The sequence below is a fragment of the Phalangium opilio genome, unplaced genomic scaffold (assembly GCF_054372755.1).
Source record: "Phalangium opilio isolate 3A_F unplaced genomic scaffold, DU_Popi_V2 ptg000082l_1, whole genome shotgun sequence".
In the NCBI taxonomy this organism is placed as follows: Eukaryota; Metazoa; Arthropoda; class Arachnida; order Opiliones; family Phalangiidae; genus Phalangium; species Phalangium opilio.
In genome coordinates, this window is record NW_028324189.1 from 15,323,243 (window position 1) to 15,346,175 (window position 22,933).

Genomic DNA, 22,933 nt, shown 5'->3' on the forward strand with positions numbered 1-22,933 from the left:
TCACAACACCGCACCCGGGTGGGCCCGAACCACCAACCTTTTGTTTAACATCCGAACGCGCTAACCATGGAGCCAAAGAAGCCCAAAAATTAAATGGTCGTCAGGTATTGTGGAAAAACTTTGACTTTTTAAGTTACATCTGAGATCTCAGAACACCGCTCCCGGATGGGCTACAACCACCAACCTTTCGCTTAACAGCCGAACTTGCTAACCATTGAGCCATGGAAGCTCAGAAAATAAATGGCCGTCAGGTATTGTGGAAAAACTTTGGATTTTACAATACATCTAAGACCTCACAACACCGCTCCCGGATGGGCTCGAACCACCAACCTTTCGGTTAACAGCCGAACGCGCTAACCATTGCGCAACGGAAGCCCAAAAATTAAATGTTCGTCAGGTATTGTGGAAAAACTTTGGCTTTTTACGTTACATTTGAAACTTCACAACACCGCACCCGGGTGGGCCCGAACCACCAACCTTTTGTTTAACATCCGAACGCGCTAACCATGGAGCCAAAGAAGCCCAAAAATTAAATGGTCGTCAGGTATTGTGGAAAAACTTTGACTTTTTAAGTTACATCTGAGATCTCACAACACCGCTCCCGGATGGGCTCGAACCACCAACCTTTCGGTTAACAGCCGAACGCGCTAACCATTGCGCAACGGAAGCCCAAAAATTAAATGTTCGTCAGGTATTGTGGAAAAACTTTGGATTTTTACGTTACATTTGAGATCTCACAACACCGCTCCCGAGTGTGCTCGAACCACCAACCTTTCTTTTAACAGCTGAACGCGCTAACCATTGCGCAACGGAAGCCCCAAAAATTAAATGTTCGTCAGGTATTGTGGAAAAACTTTGGATTTTTACGTTACATTTGAGATCTCACAACACCGCTCCCGAGTGGGCTCGAACCACCAACCTTTCTCTTAACAGCTGAACGCGCTAACCATTGCGCAACGGAAGCCCAAAAATTATATGTTCGTCAGGTATTGTGGAAAAACTTTGAATTTTTACGTTACATTTGAGATCTCACAACACCGCTCCCGGGTGGGCTCGAACCACCAACCTTTCGGTTAACAGCCGAACGCGCTAACCATTGAGCCATGGAAGCTCAGAAAATAAATGGTCGTCAGGTATTGTTGAAAAACTTTGACTTTTTACGTCACATCTGAGACCTCACAACACCGCTCCCGAGTGGGCTCGAACCACCAACCTTTCTCTTAACAGCTGAACGCGCTAACCATTGCGCAACGGAAGCCCAAAAATTATATGTTCGTCAGGTATTGTGGAAAAACTTTGAATTTTTACGTTACATTTGAGATCTCACAACACCGCTCCCGGGTGGGCTCGAACCACCAACCTTTCGGTTAACAGCCGAACGCGCTAACCATTGAGCCATGGAAGCTCAGAAAATAAATGGTTGGCAGGTATTGTGGAAAACCTTGACTTTTTACGTCACATCTGAGACCTCACAACACCGCTCCCGGATGGGCTCGAACCACCAATCTATTGGTTAAAAGCCGAACGTGCTAACCATTGCGCCACGGAAGCCCAAAAGTTAAATGGTCGTCAGGTATTGTGGGAAAACTTTGGCTTTCTACGTTACATTTGAGATCACACAACACTGCTCCCGGATGGGCTCGAACCACCAACCTATTGGTTAACAGCCGAACGCGCTAACCATTGATCCACGGAAGCTCAGAAATTAAATGGTCGTCAGGTATTGTGGAAAAACTTTGACTTTTTACGTCACATCTGAGACCTCACAACACCGCTCCCGGGTGGGCTCGAACCACCAACCTTTCGATTAACAGCTGAACGCGCTAACCATTGCAACACGGAAGCCCAAAAATTAAATGTTCGTCAGGTATTGTGGAAAAACTTTGGATTTTTACGTTACATCAGAGATCTCACAACACCGCTCCCGGGTGGGCTCGAACCACCAACCTTTCGATTAACAGCTGAACGCGCTAACCATTGCAACACGGTAGCCCAAAAATTAAATGTTCGTCAGGTATTGTGAAAGACTTTGGCTTTTTACGTTACATTTGAAACTTCACAACACCGCACCCGGGTGGGCCTGAATCACCAACCTTTTCTTTAACATCCGAACGCGCTAACCACGGAGCCAAAGAAGCCCAAAAATTAAATGGTCGTCAGGTATTGTGGAAAAACTTTGACTTTTTACGTTACATCTGAGATCTCACAACACCGCTCCCGGATGGGCTCGAACCACCAACCTTTCGATTGACTGTCGAACGCGCTAACCATTGAGCCATGGAAGCTCAGAAAATAAATGGCCGTCAGGTATTATGGAAAAACTTTGACTTTTTACGTCACATCTGAGACCTCACAACACCGCTCCCGGGTGGGCTCGAACCACCAACCTTTCGATTAACAGCTGAACGCGCTAACCATTGCAACACGGAAGCCCAAAAATTAAATGTTCGTCAGGTATTGTGGAAAAACTTTGACTTTTTACGTTACATCAGAGATCTCACAACACCGCTCCCGGGTGGCCTCGAAATAACAACCTTTCGATTAACAGCTGAACGCGCTAACCATTGCAACACGGAAGCCCAAAAATTAAATGTTCGTCAGGTATTGTGGAAAAACTTTGGCTTTTTACGTTACATTTGAAACTTCACAACACCGCACCCGGGTGGTCCCGAACCACCAACCTTTTGTTTAACATCCGAACGCGCTAACCATGGAGCCAAAGAAGCCCAAAAATTAAATGGTCGTCAGGTATTGTGGAAAAACTTTGACTTTTTAAGTTACATCTGAGATCTCACAACACCGCTCCCGGATGGGCTACAACCACCAACCTTTCGCTTAACAGCCGAACTTGCTAACCATTGAGCCATGGAAGCTCAGAAAATAAATGGCCGTCAGGTATTGTGGAAAAACTTTGGATTTTACAATACATCTAAGACCTCACAACACCGCTCCCGGATGGGCTCGAACCACCAACCTTTCGGTTAACAGCCGAACGCGCTAACCATTGCGCAACGGAAGCCCAAAAATTAAATGTTCGTCAGGTATTGTGGAAAAGCTTTGGATTTTTACGTTACATTTGAGATCTCACAACACCGCTCCCGGGTGGGCTCGAACCACCAACCTTTCGGTTAACAGCCGAACGCGCTAACCATTGAGCCTTGGAAGCCCAAAAATTAAATGTTCGTCAGGTATTGTTAAAAAACTTTGGATTTTTACGTTACATCTGAGATCTCACAACACCGCTCCCGGGTGGGCTCGAACCACCAACCTTTCGATTGACAGTCGATCGCGCTAACCATTGAGCCATGGAAGCTCAGAAAATAAATGGCCGTCAGGTATTGTGGAAAAACTTTGGATTTTTACGTTACATTTGAGATCTCACAACACCGCTCCCGGGTGGGCTCGAACCACCAACCTTTCGATTGACAGTCAAACGCGCTAACCATTGAGCCATGGAAGCTCACAAAATAAATGGCCGTCAGGTATTGTGGAAAAACTTTGGATTTTTACGTTACATTTGAGATCTCACAACACCGCTCCCGAGTGTGCTCGAACCACCAACCTTTCTTTTAACAGCTGAACGCGCTAACCATTGCGCAACGGAAGCCCCAAAAATTAAATGTTCGTCAGGTATTGTGGAAAAACTTTGAATTTTTACGTTACATTTGAGATCTCACAACACCGCTCCCGGGTGGGCTCGAAATACCAACCTTTCGATTAACAGCTGAACGCGCTAACCATTGCAACACGGAAGCCCAAAAATTAAATGTTCGTCAGGTATTGTGGAAAAACTTTGGCTTTTTACGTTACATTTGAAACTTCACAACACCGCACCCGGGTGGGCCCGAACCACCAACCTTTTTTTTAACATCCGAACGCGCTAACCATGGAGCCAAAGAAGCCCAAAAATTAAATGGTCGTCAGGTATTGTGGAAAAACTTTGACTTTTTAAGTTACATCTGAGATCTCACAACACCGCTCCCGGATGGGCTCGAACCACCAACCTTTCGGTTAACAGCCGAACGCGCTAACCATTGTGCAACGGAAGCCCAAAAATTAAATGTTCGTCAGGTATTGTGGAAAAACTTTGGATTTTTACGTTACATTTGAGATCTCACAACACCGCTCCCGAGTGTGCTCGAACCACCAACCTTTCTTTTAACAGCTGAACGCGCTAACCATTGCGCAACGGAAGCCCCAAAAATTAAATGTTCGTCAGGTATTGTGGAAAAACTTTGGATTTTTACGTTATATTTGAGATCTCACAACACCGCTCCCGAGTGGGCTCGAACCACCAACCTTTCTCTTAACAGCTGAACGCGCTAACCATTGCGCAACGGAAGCCCAAAAATTATATGTTCGTCAGGTATTGTGGAAAAACTTTGAATTTTTACGTTACATTTGAGATCTCACAACACCGCTCCCGGGTGGGCTCGAACCACCAACCTTTCGATTAACAGCTGAACGCGCTAACCATTGCAACACGGAAGCCCAAAAATTAAATGTTCGTCAGGTATTGTGGAAAAACTTTGGCTTTTTACGTTACATTTGAAACTTCACAACACCGCACCCGGGTGGGCCCGAACCACCAACCTTTTGTTTAACATCCGAACGCGCTAACCATGGAGCCAAAGAAGCCCAAAAATTAAATGGTCGTCAGGTATTGTGGAAAAACTTTGACTTTTTAAGTTACATCTGAGATCTCACAACACCGCTCCCGGATGGGCTCGAACCACCAACCTTTCGGTTAACAGCCGAACGCGCTAACCATTGCGCAACGGAAGCCCAAAAATTAAATGTTCGTCAGGTATTGTGGAAAAACTTTGGATTTTTACGTTACATTTGAGATCTCACAACACCGCTCCCGAGTGTGCTCGAACCACCAACCTTTCTTTTAACAGCTGAACGCGCTAACCATTGCGCAACGGAAGCCCCAAAAATTAAATGTTCGTCAGGTACTGTGGAAAAACTTTGGATTTTTACGTTACATTTGAGATCTCACAACACCGCTCCCGAGTGGGCTCGAACCACCAACCTTTCTCTTAACAGCTGAACGCGCTAACCATTGCGCAACGGAAGCCCAAAAATTATATGTTCGTCAGGTATTGTGGAAAAACTTTGAATTTTTACGTTACATTTGAGATCTCACAACACCGCTCCCGGGTGGGCTCGAACCACCAACCTTTCGGTTAACAGCCGAACGCGCTAACCATTGAGCCATGGAAGCTCAGAAAATAAATGGTCGTCAGGTATTGTTGAAAAACTTTGACTTTTTACGTTACATTTGAGATCTCACAACACCGCTCCCGGGTGGGCTCGAACCACCAACCTTTCGATTGACAGTCAAACGCGCTAACCATTGAGCCATGGAAGCTCACAAAATAAATGGCAGTCAGGTATTGTGGAAAAACTTTGGATTTTTACGTTACATTTGAGATCTCACAACACCGCTCCCGAGTGTGCTCGAACCACCAACCTTTCTTTTAACAGCTGAACGCGCTAACCATTGCGCAACGGAAGCCCCAAAAATTAAATGTTCGTCAGGTATTGTGGAAAAACTTTGGATTTTTACGTTACATTTGAGATCTCACAACACCGCTCCCGAGTGGGCTCGAACCACCAACCTTTCTCTTAACAGCTGAACGCGCTAACCATTGCGCAACGGAAGCCCAAAAATTATATGTTCGTCAGGTATTGTGGAAAAACTTTGAATTTTTACGTTACATTTGAGATCTCACAACACCGCTCCCGGGTGGGCTCGAACCACCAACCTTTCGGTTAACAGCCGAACGCGCTAACCATTGAGCCATGGAAGCTCAGAAAATAAATGGTCGTCAGGTATTGTTGAAAAACTTTGACTTTTTACGTCACATCTGAGACCTCACAACACCGCTCCCGGGTGGGCTCGAACCACCAACCTTTTGATTAACAGCTGAACGCGCTAAGCATTTCAACACGGAAGCCCAAAAATTAAATGTTCGTCAGGTATTGTGGAAAAACTTTGGATTTTTACGTTACATCAGAGATCTCACAACACCGCTCCCGGGTGGGCTCGAAATACCAACCTTTCGATTAACAGCTGAACGCGCTAACCATTGCAACACGGAAGCCCAAAAATTAAATGTTCGTCAGGTATTGTGGAAAAACTTTGGCTTTTTACGTTACATTTGAAACTTCACAACACCGCACCCGGGTGGGCCCGAACCACCAACCTTTTGTTTAACATCCGAACGCGCTAACCATGGAGCCAAAGAAGCCCAAAAATTAAATGGTCGTCAGGTATTGTGGAAAAACTTTGACTTTTTAAGTTACATCTGAGATCTCAGAACACCGCTCCCGGATGGGCTACAACCACCAACCTTTCGCTTAACAGCCGAACTTGCTAACCATTGAGCCATGGAAGCTCAGAAAATAAATGGCCGTCAGGTATTGTGGAAAAACTTTGGATTTTACAATACATCTAAGACCTCACAACACCGCTCCCGGATGGGCTCGAACCACCAACCTTTCGGTTAACAGCCGAACGCGCTAACCATTGCGCAACGGAAGCCCAAAAATTAAATGTTCGTCAGGTATTGTGGAAAAACTTTGGCTTTTTACGTTACATTTGAAACTTCACAACACCGCACCCGGGTGGGCCCGAACCACCAACCTTTTGTTTAACATCCGAACGCGCTAACCATGGAGCCAAAGAAGCCCAAAAATTAAATGGTCGTCAGGTATTGTGGAAAAACTTTGACTTTTTAAGTTACATCTGAGATCTCACAACACCGCTCCCGGATGGGCTCGAACCACCAACCTTTCGGTTAACAGCCGAACGCGCTAACCATTGCGCAACGGAAGCCCAAAAATTAAATGTTCGTCAGGTATTGTGGAAAAACTTTGGATTTTTACGTTACATTTGAGATCTCACAACACCGCTCCCGAGTGTGCTCGAACCACCAACCTTTCTTTTAACAGCTGAACGCGCTAACCATTGCGCAACGGAAGCCCCAAAAATTAAATGTTCGTCAGGTATTGTGGAAAAACTTTGGATTTTTACGTTACATTTGAGATCTCACAACACCGCTCCCGAGTGGGCTCGAACCACCAACCTTTCTCTTAACAGCTGAACGCGCTAACCATTGCGCAACGGAAGCCCAAAAATTATATGTTCGTCAGGTATTGTGGAAAAACTTTGAATTTTTACGTTACATTTGAGATCTCACAACACCGCTCCCGGGTGGGCTCGAACCACCAACCTTTCGGTTAACAGCCGAACGCGCTAACCATTGAGCCATGAAAGCTCAGAAAATAAATGGTCGTCAGGTATTGTTGAAAAACTTTGACTTTTTACGTCACATCTGAGACCTCACAACACCGCTCCCGGGTGGGCTCGAACCACCAACCTTTCGATTAACAGCTGAACGCGCTAAGCATTTCAACACGGAAGCCCAAAAATAAAATGTTCGTCAGGTATTGTGGAAAAACTTTGGATTTTTACGTTACATCAGAGATCTCACAACACCGCTCCCGGGTGGGCTCGAAATACCAACCTTTCGATTAACAGCTGAACGCGCTAACCATTGCAACACGGAAGCCCAAAAATTAAATGTTCGTCAGGTATTGTGGAAAAACTTTGGCTTTTTACGTTACATTTGAAACTTCACAACACCGCACCCGGGTGGGCCCGAACCACCAACCTTTTGTTTAACATCCGAACGCGCTAACCATGGAGCCAAAGAAGCCCAAAAATTAAATGGTCGTCAGGTATTGTGGAAAAACTTTGACTTTTTAAGTTACATCTGAGATCTCAGAACACCGCTCCCGGATGGGCTACAACCACCAACCTTTCGCTTAACAGCCGAACTTGCTAACCATTGAGCCATGGAAGCTCAGAAAATAAATGGCCGTCAGGTATTGTGGAAAAACTTTGGATTTTACAATACATCTAAGACCTCACAACACCGCTCCCGGATGGGCTCGAACCACCAACCTTTCGGTTAACAGCCGAACGCGCTAACCATTGCGCAACGGAAGCCCAAAAATTAAATGTTCGTCAGGTATTGTGGAAAAACTTTGGCTTTTTACGTTACATTTGAAACTTCACAACACCGCACCCGGGTGGGCCCGAACCACCAACCTTTTGTTTAACATCCGAACGCGCTAACCATGGAGCCAAAGAAGCCCAAAAATTAAATGGTCGTCAGGTATTGTGGAAAAACTTTGACTTTTTAAGTTACATCTGAGATCTCACAACACCGCTCCCGGATGGGCTCGAACCACCAACCTTTCGGTTAACAGCCGAACGCGCTAACCATTGCGCAACGGAAGCCCAAAAATTAAATGTTCGTCAGGTATTGTGGAAAAACTTTGGATTTTTACGTTACATTTGAGATCTCACAACACCGCTCCCGAGTGTGCTCGAACCACCAACCTTTCTTTTAACAGCTGAACGCGCTAACCATTGCGCAACGGAAGCCCCAAAAATTAAATGTTCGTCAGGTATTGTGGAAAAACTTTGGATTTTTACGTTACATTTGAGATCTCACAACACCGCTCCCGAGTGGGCTCGAACCACCAACCTTTCTCTTAACAGCTGAACGCGCTAACCATTGCGCAACGAAAGCCCAAAAATTATATGTTCGTCAGGTATTGTGGAAAAACTTTGAATTTTTACGTTACATTTGAGATCTCACAACACCGCTCCCGGGTGGGCTCGAACCACCAACCTTTCGGTTAACAGCCGAACGCGCTAACCATTGAGCCATGGAAGCTCAGAAAATAAATGGTCGTCAGGTATTGTTGAAAAACTTTGACTTTTTACGTCACATCTGAGACCTCACAACACCGCTCCCGGGTGGGCTCGAACCACCAACCTTTCGATTAACAGCTGAACGCGCTAAGCATTTCAACACGGAAGCCCAAAAATAAAATGTTCGTCAGGTATTGTGGAAAAACTTTGGATTTTTACGTTACATCAGAGATCTCACAACACCGCTCCCGGGTGGGCTCGAAATACCAACCTTTCGATTAACAGCTGAACGCGCTAACCATTGCAACACGGAAGCCCAAAAATTAAATGTTCGTCAGGTATTGTGGAAAAACTTTGGCTTTTTACGTTACATTTGAAACTTCACAACACCGCACCCGGGTGGGCCCGAACCACCAACCTTTTGTTTAACATCCGAACGCGCTAACCATGGAGCCAAAGAAGCCCAAAAATTAAATGGTCGTCAGGTATTGTGGAAAAACTTTGACTTTTTAAGTTACATCTGAGATCTCAGAACACCGCTCCCGGATGGGCTACAACCACCAACCTTTCGCTTAACAGCCGAACTTGCTAACCATTGAGCCATGGAAGCTCAGAAAATAAATGGCCGTCAGGTATTGTGGAAAAACTTTGGATTTTACAATACATCTAAGACCTCACAACACCGCTCCCGGATGGGCTCGAACCACCAACCTTTCGGTTAACAGCCGAACGCGCTAACCATTGCGCAACGGAAGCCCAAAAATTAAATGTTCGTCAGGTATTGTGGAAAAACTTTGGCTTTTTACGTTACATTTGAAACTTCACAACACCGCACCCGGGTGGGCCCGAACCACCAACCTTTTGTTTAACATCCGAACGCGCTAACCATGGAGCCAAAGAAGCCCAAAAATTAAATGGTCGTCAGGTATTGTGGAAAAACTTTGACTTTTTAAGTTACATCTGAGATCTCACAACACCGCTCCCGGATGGGCTCGAACCACCAACCTTTCGGTTAACAGCCGAACGCGCTAACCATTGCGCAACGGAAGCCTAAAAATTAAATGTTCGTCAGGTATTGTGGAAAAACTTTGGATTTTTACGTTACATTTGAGATCTCACAACACCGCTCCCGAGTGTGCTCGAACCACCAACCTTTCTTTTAACAGCTGAACGCGCTAACCATTGCGCAACGGAAGCCCCAAAAATTAAATGTTCGTCAGGTATTGTGGAAAAACTTTGGATTTTTACGTTACATTTGAGATCTCACAACACCGCTCCCGGGTGGGCTCGAACCACCAACCTTTCGGTTAACAGCCGAACGCGCTAACCATTGAGCCATGGAAGCTCAGAAAATAAATGGTCGTCAGGTATTGTTGAAAAACTTTGACTTTTTACGTCACATCTGAGACCTCACAACACCGCTCCCGGGTGGGCTCGAACCACCAACCTTTCGATTAACAGCTGAACGCGCTAACCATTGCAACACGGAAGCCCAAAAATTAAATGTTCGTCAGGTATTGTGGAAAAACTTTGGATTTTTACGTTACATCAGAGATCTCACAACACCTCTCCCGGGTGGGCTCGAAATACCAACCTTTCGATTAACAGCTGAACGCGCTAACCATTGCAACACGGAAGCCCAAAAATTAAATGTTCGTCAGGTATTGTGGAAAAACTTTGGCTTTTTACGTTACATTTGAAACTTCACAACACCGCACCCGGGTGGGCCCGAACCACCAACCTTTTGTTTAACATCCGAACGCGCTAACCATGGAGCCAAAGAAGCCCAAAAATTAAATGGTCGTCAGGTATTGTGGAAAAACTTTGACTTTTTAAGTTACATCTGAGATCTCACAACACCGCTCCCGGATGGGCTACAACCACCAACCTTTCGCTTAACAGCCGAACTTGCTAACCATTGAGCCATGGAAGCTCAGAAAATAAATGGCCGTCAGGTATTGTGGAAAAACTTTGGATTTTACAATACATCTAAGACCTCACAACACCGCTCCCGGATGGGCTCGAACCACCAACCTTTCGGTTAACAGCCGAACGCGCTAACCATTGCGCAACGGAAGCCCAAAAATTAAATGTTCGTCAGGTATTGTGGAAAAACTTTGGATTTTTACGTTACATTTGAGATCTCACAACACCGCTCCCGAGTGTGCTCGAACCACCAACCTTTCTTTTAACAGCTGAACGCGCTAACCATTGCGCAACGGAAGCCCCAAAAATTAAATGTTCGTCAGGTATTGTGGAAAAACTTTGGATTTTTACGTTACATTTGAGATCTCACAACACCGCTCCCGAGTGGGCTCGAACCACCAACCTTTCTCTTAACAGCTGAACGCGCTAACCATTGCGCAACGGAAGCCCAAAAATTATATGTTCGTCAGGTATTGTGGAAAAACTTTGAATTTTTACGTTACATTTGAGATCTCACAACACCGCTCCCGGGTGGGCTCGAACCACCAACCTTTCGGTTAACAGCCGAACGCGCTAACCATTGAGCCATGGAAGCTCAGAAAATAAATGGTCGTCAGGTATTGTTGAAAAACTTTGACTTTTTACGTTACATTTGAGATCTCACAACACCGCTCCCGGGTGGGCTCGAACCACCAACCTTTCGATTGACAGTCAAACGCGCTTCCATGGCTCAATGGTTAGCGCGTTCGGCTGTTAAGCGAAAGGTTGGTGGTTCGAGCCCATCCGGGAGCGGTGTTGTGAGATCTCAGATGTAACTTAAAAAGTCAAAGTTTTTCCACAATACCTGACGACCATTTAATTTTTGGGCTTCTTTGGCTCCATGGTTAGCGCGTTCGGATGTTAAACAAAAGGTTGGTGGTTCGGGCCCACCCGGGTGCGGTGTTGTGAAGTTTCAAATGTAACGTAAAAAGCCAAAGTTTTTCCACAATACCTGACGACCATTTATTTTCTGAGCTTCCATGGCTCAATGGTTAGCGCGTTCGGCTGTTAACCGAAAGGTTGGTGGTTCGAGCCCACCCGGGAGTGGTGTTGTGAGATCTCAAATGTAACGTCAAAATTCAAAGGTTTTCCACAATACCTGACGAACATATAACTTTTGGGCTTCCGTTGCGCAATGGTTAGCGCGTTCAGCTGTTAAGAGAAAGGTTGGTGGTTCGAGCCCACTCGGGAGCGGTGTTGTGAGATCTCAAATGTAACGTAAAAATCCAAAGTTTTTCCACAATACCTGACGAACATTTAATTTTTGGGGCTTCCGTTGCGCAATGGTTAGCGCGTTTAGCTGTTAAAAGAAAGGATGGTGGTTCAAGCACACTCGGGAGCGGTGTTGTGAGATCTCAAATGTAACGTAAAAATCCAAAGTTTTTCCACAATACCTGACGGCCATTTATTTTCTGAGCTTCCATGGCTCAATGGTTAGCGCGTTCGACTGTCAATCGAAAGGTTGGTGGTTCGAGCCCATCTTGGAGCGGTGTTGTGAGATCTCAGATGTAACGTAAAAAGTCAAAGTTTTTCCTCAATACCTGACGGCCATTTAATTTTTGGGCTTCTTTGGCTCCATGGTTAGCGCGTTCGGATGTTAAAGAAAAGGTTGGTGGTTCAGGCCCACCCGGGTGCGGTGTTGTGAAGTTTCAAATGTAACGTAAAAAGCCAAAGTCTTTCCACAATACCTGACGACCATTTCATTCCTGAGCTTCCTTGGCTCCATGGTTAGCGCGTTCGGATGTTAACCGAAAGGTTGGTGGTTCGATTCCACCCGGGTGCGGTGTTGTGAAGTTTCAAATGTAACGTAAAAAACCAAAGTTTTTCCACAATACCTGACGACCATTTACTTTTTGGGCTTCCGTGGCGCAATGGTTAGCACGTTCGGCTGTTAACCGAAAGGTTGGTGGTTCGAGCCCACTCGGCAGCGGTGTTGTGAGATCTCAAATGTAACGTAAAAATTAAAAAATTTTTCCACAATACCTGACGAACATTTAATTTTTGGGCTTCCGTCGCGCAATGGTTAGCGCGTTCAGCTGTTAAAAAAAAGGTTGGTGGTTCGGGCCCAACCGGGTGCGGTGTTGTGAAGTTTCAAATGTAACGTAAAAAGCCAAAGTTTTTCCACAATACCTGACGACCATTTATTTTCTGAGCTTCCATGGCTCAATGGTTAGCGCGTTCGGCTGTTAACTGAAAGGTTGGTGGTTCGAGCCCACCCGGGAGCGGTGTTGTGAGATCTCAAATGTAACGTAAAAATTCAAAGTTTTTCCACAATACCTGACAAACATATAATTTTTGGGCTTCCGTTGCGCAATGGTTAGCGCGTTCAGCTGTTAAGTGAAAGGTTGGTGGTTCGAGCCCACTCGGGATTGGTGTTGTGAGATCTCAAATGTAACGTAAAAATCCAAAGATTTTCCACAATACCTGACGAACATTTAATTTTTGGGGCATCCGTTGCGCAATGGTTAGCGCGTTCAGCTGTTAAAAGAAAGGATGGTGGTTCGAGCACACTCGGGAGCGGTGTTGTGAGATCTCAAATGTAACGTAAAAATCCAAAGTTTTTCCACAATACCTGACGGCCATTTATTTTCTGAGCTTCCATGGCTCAATGGTTAGCGCGTTCAACTGTCAATCGAAAGGTTGGTGGTTCGAGCCCATCCGGGAGCGGTGTTGTGAGATCTCAGATGTAACGTAAAAATCCAAAGTTTTTCCACAATACCTGACGAACATTTAATTTTTGGGCTTCCGTGTTGCAATGGTTAGCGCGTTCAGCTGTTAATCGAAAGGTTGGTATTTCGAGCCCACCCGGGAGCGGTGTTGTGAGATCTCTGATGTAACGTAAAAAGCCAAAGTTTTTCCACAATACCTGACGACCATTTCATTTTTGAGCTTCTTTGGCTCCATGGTTAGCGCGTTCGGATGTTCAACAAAAGGTTGGTGGTTCGGGCCCACCCGGGTGCGGTGTTGTGAAGTTTCAAATGTAACGTAAAAAGCCAAAGTTTTTCCACAAAACCTGACGAACATTTAATTTTTCGTCTTCCGTTTCGAATTGGTTAGCGCGTTCGGCTGTTAACCGAAAGTTTGATGGTTCGAGCCCAACCGGGAGCGGTGTTGTGAGATCTCAGATGTAACGTAAAACGTCAAAGTTTTTCCACAATACCTGACGACCATATCATTTTCGGGCTTCCGTGGCGCAATGGTTAGCGCGTTCGGCTGTTAACCGAAAGGTTGGTGGTTCGAGCCCATCCGGGTGCGGTGTTGTAAGGTCCCAGATGTGACGTAAAAACTCAAAGTTTTTCCACAATACCTGACGACCATTTCATTTTTGAGCTTCTTTGGCTCCATGGTAAGCGCGTTCGGATGTTCAACAAAAGGTTGGTGGTTCGGGCCCACCCGGGTGCGGTGTTGTGAAGTTTCAAATGTAACGTAAAAAGCCAAAGTTTTTCCACAATACCTGACGAACATTTAATTTTTCGTCTTCCGTTTCGCAATGGTTAGCGCGTTCGGCTGTTAACCGAAAGTTTGGTGGTTCGAGCCCACCCGGGAGCGGTGTTGTGAGATCTCAAATGTAACGTAAAAATCCAAAATTTTTCCACAATACCTGACGAACATTTAATTTTTGGGCTTCCGTTGCGCAATGGTCAGCGCGTTCGGCTGTTAATTTCTGAGCTTCCATGGCTCAATGGTTAGCGTGTTCGACTGTTAACCAATAGGTTGGTGGTTCGAGCCAACCCGGTACCGGTGTTGTGGGATCTCAAATGTAACGAAAAAGCCAAAGCTTTTCCACAATACCTGATGACCATTTAATTTTTGGGCTTCCGTGGCGCAATGGTTAGCGCGTTCGGCTCTTAACCGAAAGGTTGGTGGTTCGAGCCCATCCGGGAGCGGTGTTGTGAGGTCTCAGATTTGACGTAAAAAGTCAAGGTTTTACCACAATACCAACGACCAATTAATATTTTGGCTTCCGTGGCGCAATGGTTAGCGCGATCAGCTGTTATTCAAAAGACTGGTGGTTTGAACCCTCCCGGGAGCGGTGTTGTGAGGTCTCAGATGTAACGTAAAATGTCAGAGTTTTTCCACAATACCTGACGAAAATTTAATTTTTGGGCTTCCGTGGCGCAATGGTTAGCGGTTCAGCTGTTAACCGAAAGGTGGGTGGTACGAGCCCACCCGGGAGTGGTGTTGTGAGGTCTCAGATGTAACGTAAAAAGTCAGAGTTTTTCCACAATACCTGACGAACATTTAATTTTTGTTCTTCCGTGGCGCAATGGTTAGCGCGTTCAGCTGTTAACTGAAATTTTGGTGGTTCGAGCCCACCCGGGAGAGGTGATGTGGGGTCTCAGATGTAGCGTACAAACTCAAAACTTTTCCACAATACGTGATAACCGTTTAATTTCTGAGCTTCCATGGCTCAATGGTTAGCGTGTTCGAATGTTAACCAAGAGGTTGGTGGTTCGAGCCCACCCGGTACCGGTGTTGTGGGATCTCAAATGTAACGTAAAAAGCCAAAGTTTTTCCACAATACCTGACGACCATATTATTTTTGGGCTTCCGTGGCGCAATAGTTAGCGGTTCAGCTGTTAACCGAAAGGTTGGTGGTTCGAGCCCACCCGGGAGTGGTGTTGTGGGGTCTCAGATGTAACGTAAAAAGTCAGAGTTTTTCCACAATACCTGACGAAGATTTAATTTTTGTTCTTCCGTGGCGCAATGGTTAGCGCGTTCAGCTTTTAACTGAAATTTTGGTGGTTCGAGCCCACCCGGGAGAGGTGTTGTGGGGTCTCAGATGTAGCGTAAAAATTCAAAACTTTTCCACAATACGTGATAACCAGTTATTTTCTGAGCTTCCGTGGCTCAATGGTTAGCGCGTTCGGCTGTTAACCAATAGGTTGGTGGTTCGAGCCCATCCGGTACCGGTGTTGTGGGATCTCAAATGTAACGTAAAAAGCCAAAGTTTTTCCACAATACCTGACGACCATATTATTTTTGGGCTTCCGTGGCGCAATGGTTAGCGCGGTTGGCTGTTAACCGAAAGGTTGGTGGTTCGAGCCCATCCGGGAGCGGTGTTGTGAGGTCTCAGATTTGACGTAAAAAGTCAAGGTTTTTCCACTATACCTGACGACCATTTAATTTTTGGGCTTCCGTGGCGCAATGGTTAGCGCGTTCAGCTGTTAACTGAAATTTTGGTGGTTCGAGCCCACCCGGGAGAGGTGATGTGGGGTCTCAGATGTAGCGTACAAACTCAAAACTTTTCCACAATACGTGATAACCGTTTAATTTCTGAGCTTCCATGGCTCAATGGTTAGCGTGTTCGAATGTTAACCAAGAGGTTTAAGGTTCGAGCCCACCCGGTACCGGTGTTGTGGGATCTCAAATGTAACGTAAAAAGCCAAAGTTTTTCCACAATACCTGACGACCATATTTTTTTGGGCTTCCTTGGCGCAATGGTTAGCGCGGTTGGCTTTTAACCGAAAGGTTGGTGGTCCGAGCCCATCCGGGAGCGGTGTTGTGAGGTCTCAGATTTGACGTAAAAAGCCAAAGTTTTTCCACAATACCTGACGACCATTTAATTTTTGGGCTTCCGTGGCGCAATAGTTAGCGCGTTCGGCTGTTAACCGAAAGGTTGGTGGTTCGAGCCCACCCGGGAGCGGTGTTGTGAGGTCTCAGATGTAACGTAAAAAGTCAGAGTTTTTCCACAATACCTGACGAACATTTAATTTTTGGGCTTCCGTGGCGCAATGGTTAGCGCGATCAGCTGTTATTCAAAAGACTGGTGGTTTGAACCCTCCCGGGAGCGGTGTTGTGAGGTCTCAGATGTAACGTAAAATGTCAGAGTTTTTCCACAATACATGACGAAAATTTAATTTTTGGGCTTCCGTGGCGCAATAGTTAGCGGTTCAGCTGTTAACCGAAAGGTTGGTGGTTCGAGCCCACCCGGGAGTGGTGTTGTGGGGTCTCAGATGAAGCGTAAAAATTCAAAACTTTTCCACAATACGTGATAACCATTTAATTTCTGAGCTACCGTGGCTCAATGGTTAGCGCGTTCGGCTGTTAACCAATAGGTTGGTGGTTCGAGCCCACCCGGGAGCGCTGTTGTGTGGTCTCAGATGTAACGTAAAAATCCAAATTTTTTCCACAATACCTGACGAACATTTAATTTTTGGGCTTCTGTTGCGCAATGGTTAGCGTGTTCGGCTGTCAACTGAAAGGTTGGTGGTTCGAGCCCACCCGGGAGCGGTGTTGTGAGGTCTCAGATGTAACGTAAAAAGTCAGAGTTTTTCCACAATACCTGACGAAGATTTAATTTTTGTTCTTCCGTGGCGCAATGGTTAGCGCGTTCAGCTTTTAACTGAAATTTTGGTGGTTCGAGCCCACCCGGGAGAGGTGTTGTGGGGTCTCAGATGTAGCGTAAAAATTCAAAATTTTCCACAATACGTGATAACCATTTATTTTCTGAGCTTCCGTGGCTCAATGGTTAGCGCGTTCGGCTGTTAACCAATAGGTTGGTGGTTCGAGCCCATCCGGTACCGGTGTTGTGGGATCTCAAATGTAACGTAAAAAGCCAAAGTTTTTCCACAATACCTGACGACCATATTATTTTTGGGCTTCCGTGGCGCAATGGTTAGCGCGGTTGGCTGTTAACCGAAAGGTTGGTGGTTCGAGCCCATCCGGGAGCGGTGTTGTGAGGTCTCAGATTTGACGTAAAAAGTCAAGGTTTTTCCACTATACCTGACGACCATTTAATTTTTGGGCTTCCGTGGCGCAATGGTTAGCGCGGTCAGCTGTTATTCAAAAGACTGGTGGTTTGAACCCTCCCGGGAGCGATGTTGAGAGGTCTCAGATGTAACGTAAAATGTCAGAGTTTTTACACAATAACTGACGAACATTTAATTTTTGGGCTTCCGTGGCGCAATGGTTAGCGCGTTCAGCTGTTAACCGAAACGTTGGTGGTTCCAGCCCACCCGGGAAAGGTGTTGTGGGGTCTCAGATGTAGCGTAAAAATTCAAAACTTTTCCACAATACGTGATAACCGTTTAATTTCTGAGCTTCCATGGCTCAATGGTTAGCGAGTTCGACTGTTAACCAATAGGTTGGTGGTTCGAGCCAACCCGGTACCGGTGTTGTGGGATCTCAAATGTAACGCAAAAAGCCAAAGTTTTTCCACAAAACCTGACGACCATTTAATTTTTGGGCTTCCGTGGCGCAATGGTTAGCGCGTTCGGCTGTTAACCGAAAGGTTGGTGGTTCGAGCCCATCCGGGAGCGGTGTTGTGAGGTCTCAGATTTGACGTAAAAAGTCAAGGTTTTACCACAATACCAACGACCAATTAATTTTTGGGCTTCCGTGGCGCAATGGTTAGCGCGATCAGCTGTTATTCAAAAGACTGGTGGTTTGAACCCTCCCAAGAGCGGTGTTGTGAGGTCTCAGATGTAACGTAAAATGTCAGAGTTTTTCCACAATACCTGACGAAAATTTAATTTTTGGGCTTCCGTGGCGCAATGGTTAGCGGTTCAGCTGTTAACCGAAAGGTTGGTGGTTCGAGCCCACCCGGGTGTGGTGTTGTGGGGTCTCAGATGTAGCGTAAAAATTCAAAACCTTTCCACAATACGTGATAACCATTTAATTTCTGAGCTTCCGTGGCTCAATGGTTAGCGCGTTCGGCTGTTAACCAATAGGTTGGTGGTTCGAGCCCACCCGGGAGAGGTGTTGTGGAGTCTCAGATGTAGCGTAAAAATTCAAAACTTTTCCACAATACGTGATAACCGTTTAATTTCTGAGCTTCCATGGCTCAATGGTTAGCGTGTTCGGATGTTAACCAAAAGGTTGGTGGTTCGAGCCCACCCGGGGGGGGGTGTTGTGGGGTCTCAGACGTAGCGTAAAAAGTCAAAACTTTTCCACAATACGTGACAACCATTTCATTTCTGAGCTTCCGTGGCTCAATGGTTAGCGCGTTCGGCTGTTAACCAATAGGTTGGCGGTTCGAGCCCACCCGGGAGCGGTGTTGTGAGGTCTCAGATGTAACGTAAAAAGTCAGAGTTTTTCCACAATACCTGACGAACATTTAATTTTTGTTCTTCCGTGGCGCAATGGTTAGCGCGTTCAGCTGTTAACTGAAATTTTGGTGGTTCGAGCCCACCCGGGAGAGGTGTTGTGGGGTCTCAGATGTAGCGTAAAAATTGAAAACTTTTCCACAATACGTGATAACCATTTAATTTCTGAGCTTTTGTGGCTCAATGGTTAGCGCGTTCGGCTGTTAACCAATAGGTTGGTGGTTCGAGCCCACCCGGGAGCGTTATTGTGACGTCTCATATGTAACGTAAAAATCCAGAGTTTTTCTACAATACCTGACGAACATTTAATTTTTGTTCTTCCGTGGCGCAATGGTTAGCGCGTTCAGCTGTTAACTGAAATTTTGGTGGTTCGAGCCCACCCGGGAGAGGTGTTGTGGGGTCTCAGATGTAGCGTAAAAATTCAAAACTTTTCCACAATACGTGATAACCATTTAATTTCTGAGCTTTTGTGGCTCAATGGTTAGCGCGTTCGGCTGTTAACCAATAGGTTGGTGGTTCGAGCCCACCCGGGAGCGTTATTGTGACGTCTCATATGTAACGTAAAAATCCAGAGTTTTTCTACAATACCTGACGAACATTTAATTTTTGTTCTTCCGTGGCGCAATGGTTAGCGCGTTCAGCTGTTAACTGAAATTTTGGTGGTTCGAGCCCACCCAGGAGAGGTGTTGTGGGGTCTCAGATGTAGCGTAAAAATTCAAAACTTTTCCACAATACGTGATAACCATTTAATTTCTGAGCTTCCGTGGCCCAATGGTTAGCGCGTTCGGCTGTTAACCAATAGGTTGGTGGTTCGAGCCCACCCGGTACCGGTGTTGTGGGATCTCAAATGTAACGTAAAAAGCCAAAGTTTTTCCACAATACCTGACGACCATATTATTTTTGGGCTTCCGTGGCGCAATGGTTAGCGCGGTTGGCTGTTAACCGAAAGGTTGGTGGTTCGAGGCAATCCGGGAGCGGTGTTGTGAGGTCTCAGATTTGACGTAAAAAGTCAAGGTTTTACCACAATACCAACGACCAATTAATTTTTGGGCTTCCGTGGCGCAATGGTTAGCGCGATCAGCTGTTATTCAAAAGACTGGTGGTTTGAACCCTCCCGGGAGCGGTGTTGTGAGGTCTCAGATGTAACGTAAAATGTCAGAGTTTTTCCACAATACCTGACGAAAATTTAATTTTTGTTCTTCCGTGGCGCAATGGTTAGCGCGTTCAGCTGTTAACTGAAAGGTTGGTGGTTCGAGCCCACCTGGGAGAGGTGTTGTGGAGTCTCAGATGTAGCGTAAAAATTCAAAACTTTTCCACAATACGTGATAACCGTTTAATTTCTGAGCTTCCATGGCTCAATGGTTAGCGTGTTCGGATGTTAACCAAAAGGTTGGTGGTTCGAGCCCACCCGGGAGGGGGGGGGGTGTTGTGGGGTCTCAGACGTAGCGTAAAAAGTCAAAACTTTTCCACAATACGTGACAACCATTTAATTTCTGAGCTTCCGTGGCTCAATGGTTAGCGCGTTCGGCTGTTAACCAATAGGTTGGTGGTTCGAGCCCACCCGGGAGGGGTGTTGTGGGATCTCAAATGAAACGTAAAAACCAAAGTTTTTCCACAATGCCTGACGACCATTTAATTTTTGGGCTTCCGTGGCGCAATAGTTAGCGCGTTCGGCTGTTAACCGAAAGGTTGGTGGTTCGAGCCCACCCGGGAGCGGTGTTGTGAGGTCTCAGATGTAACGTAAAAAGTCAGAGTTTTTCCACAATACCTGACGAACATTTAATTTTTGTTCTTACGTGGCGCAATGGTTAGCGCGTTCAACTGTTAACTGAAATTTTGGTGGTTCGAGCCCACCCGGGAGAGGTGTTGTGGGGTCTCAGATGTAGCGTAAAAATTCAAAACTTTTCCACAATACGTGATAACCATTTAATTTCTGAGCTTCCGTGGCTCAATGGTTAGCGCGTTCGGCTGTTAACCAATAGGTTGGTGGTTCGAGCCCACCCGGGAGCGTTATTGTGACGTCTCATATGTAACGTAAAAATCCAGAGTTTTTCTACAATACCTGACGAACATTTAATTTTTGGGCTTCTGTTGCGCAATGGTTAGCGCGTTCGGCTGTTAACCGAAAGGTTGGTGGTTCGAGCCCACCCGGGAGCGGTGTTGTGAGGTCTCAGATGTAACGTAAAAAGTCAGATTTTTTCCACAATACCTGACGAACATTTAATTTTTGTTCTTCCGTGGCGCAATGGTTAGCGCGTTCAGCTGTTAACTGAAATTTTGGTGGTTCGAGCCCACCCAGGAGAGGTGTTGTGGGGTCTCAGATGTAGCGTAAAAATTCAAAACTTTTCCACAATACGTGATAACCATTTAATTTCTGAGCTCCGTGGCTCAATGGTTAGCGCGTTCGGCTGTTAACCAATAGGTTGGTGGTTCGAGCCCACCCGGTACCGGTGTTGTGGGATCTCAAATGTAACGTAAAAAGCCAAAGTTTTTCCACAATACCTGACGACCATTTAATTTTTGGGCTTTCGTGGCGCAATGGTTAGCGCGTTCGGCTGTTAACCGAAAGGTTGGTGGTTCGAGCCCATCCGGGAGCGGTGTTGTGAGGTCTCAGATTTGACGTAAAAAGTCAAGGTTTTACCACAATACCAACGACCAATTAATTTTTGGGCTTCCGTGGCGCAATGGTTAGCGCGATCAGCTGTTATTCAAAAGACTGGTGGTTTGAACCCTCCCGGGAGCGGTGTTGTGAGGTCTCAGATGTAACGTAAAATGTCAGAGTTTTTCCACAATACCTGACGAAAATTTAATTTTTGTTCTTCCGTGGCGCAATGGTTAGCGCGTTCAGCTGTTAACTGAAAGGTTGGTGGTTCGAGCCCACCTGGGAGAGGTGTTGTGGAGTCTCAGATGTAGCGTAAAAATTCAAAACTTTTCCACAATACGTGATAACCGTTTAATTTCTGAGCTTCCATGGCTCAATGGTTAGCGTGTTCGGATGTTAACCAAAATGTTGGTGGTTCGAGCCCACCCGGGAGGGGGGGGGGTGTTGTGGGGTCTCAGACGTAGCGTAAAAAGTCAAAACCTTTCCACAATACGTGACACCATTTAATTTCTGAGCTTCCGTGGCTCAATGGTTAGCGCGTTCGGCTGTTAACCAATAGGTTGGTGGTTCGAGCCCACCCGGGAGGGGTGTTGTGGGATCTCAAATGAAACGTAAAAACCAGAGTTTTTCCAAAATACCTGACGAACATTTAATTTTTGTTCTTCCGTGGCGCAATGGTTAGCGCGTTCAGCTGTTAACTGAAATTTTGGTGGTTCGAGCCCACCCGGGAGAGGTGTTGTGGGGTCTCAGATGTAGCGTAAAAATTCAAAACTTTTCCACAATACGTGATAACCATTTAATTTCTGAGCTTCCGTGGCTCAATGGTTAGCGCGTTCGGCTGTTAACCAATAGGTTGGTGGTTCGAGCCCACCCGGGAGCGTTATTGTGACGTCTCATATGTAACGTAAAAATCCAGAGTTTTTCTACAATACCTGACGAACATTTAATTTTTGGGCTTCTGTTGCGCAATGGTTAGCGCGTTCGGCTGTTAACCGAAAGGTTGGTGGTTCGAGCCCATCCGGGAGCGGTGTTGTGAGGTCTCAGATTTAACGTAAAAAGTCAAGGTTTTACCACAATACCAACGACCAATTAATTTTTGGGCTTCCGTGGCGCAATGGTTAGCGCGATCAGCTGTTATTCAAAAGACTGGTGGTTTGAACCCTCCCGGGAGCGGTGTTGTGAGGTCTCAGATGTAACGTAAAATGTCAGAGTTTTTCCACAATACCTGAAGAACATTTAATTTTTGGGCTTCCGTGGCGCAATGGTTAGCGCGTTCAGCTGTTAACCGAAAGGTTGAAGGTTTTAGCTCACCCGGGAGCGGTGTTGTGGGATCTTAAATGTAACGTAAAAAGCCAAAGTTTTTCCACAATACCTGACGACCATTTAATTTCTGAGCTTCCTTGGCTCCATGGTTAGTGCGTTCGGCTGCTAGCCGAAAGGCTGGTGGTTCGAGCCCATCCGGGAGTGGTGTTGTGAGGTCTCAGATGTAACGTAAAATGTCAGTTTTTCCAAAATTTCTGACGAACATTTAATTTTTGGGCTTCCGTGGCGCAATGGTTAGCGCGTTCAGCTATTAACCGAAAG

The 22,933-nt window shown here is 45.9% G+C and overlaps 8 non-coding genes across 8 annotated transcripts; 4 read left to right on the forward strand and 4 right to left on the reverse strand.

Annotated features, from left to right (window-relative positions):
- Window positions 1–2,212: 2,212 nt before the first annotated feature.
- On the reverse strand, window positions 2,213–2,285 carry TRNAD-GUC (transfer RNA aspartic acid (anticodon GUC)). Its single transcript has one exon. It is a non-coding gene; the product is annotated as a tRNA-Asp (tRNA).
- Window positions 2,286–3,240: 955 nt separating this feature from the next.
- On the reverse strand, window positions 3,241–3,313 carry TRNAD-GUC (transfer RNA aspartic acid (anticodon GUC)). The gene has a single exon. It is a non-coding gene; the product is annotated as a tRNA-Asp (tRNA).
- A 74-nt stretch (window positions 3,314–3,387) lies between these two features.
- Window positions 3,388–3,460, reverse strand: TRNAD-GUC (transfer RNA aspartic acid (anticodon GUC)). The gene has a single exon. It is a non-coding gene; the product is annotated as a tRNA-Asp (tRNA).
- A 1,841-nt stretch (window positions 3,461–5,301) lies between these two features.
- Window positions 5,302–5,374, reverse strand: TRNAD-GUC (transfer RNA aspartic acid (anticodon GUC)). The gene has a single exon. It is a non-coding gene; the product is annotated as a tRNA-Asp (tRNA).
- Window positions 5,375–12,115: 6,741 nt separating this feature from the next.
- On the forward strand, window positions 12,116–12,188 carry TRNAD-GUC (transfer RNA aspartic acid (anticodon GUC)). Its single transcript has one exon. It is a non-coding gene; the product is annotated as a tRNA-Asp (tRNA).
- Window positions 12,189–13,293: 1,105 nt separating this feature from the next.
- Window positions 13,294–13,366, forward strand: TRNAD-GUC (transfer RNA aspartic acid (anticodon GUC)). Its single transcript has one exon. It is a non-coding gene; the product is annotated as a tRNA-Asp (tRNA).
- Window positions 13,367–14,513: 1,147 nt separating this feature from the next.
- Window positions 14,514–14,586, forward strand: TRNAK-CUU (transfer RNA lysine (anticodon CUU)). Its single transcript has one exon. It is a non-coding gene; the product is annotated as a tRNA-Lys (tRNA).
- Window positions 14,587–16,860: 2,274 nt separating this feature from the next.
- On the forward strand, window positions 16,861–16,933 carry TRNAD-GUC (transfer RNA aspartic acid (anticodon GUC)). Its single transcript has one exon. It is a non-coding gene; the product is annotated as a tRNA-Asp (tRNA).
- The last annotated feature ends 6,000 nt before the right edge of the window (window positions 16,934–22,933 follow it).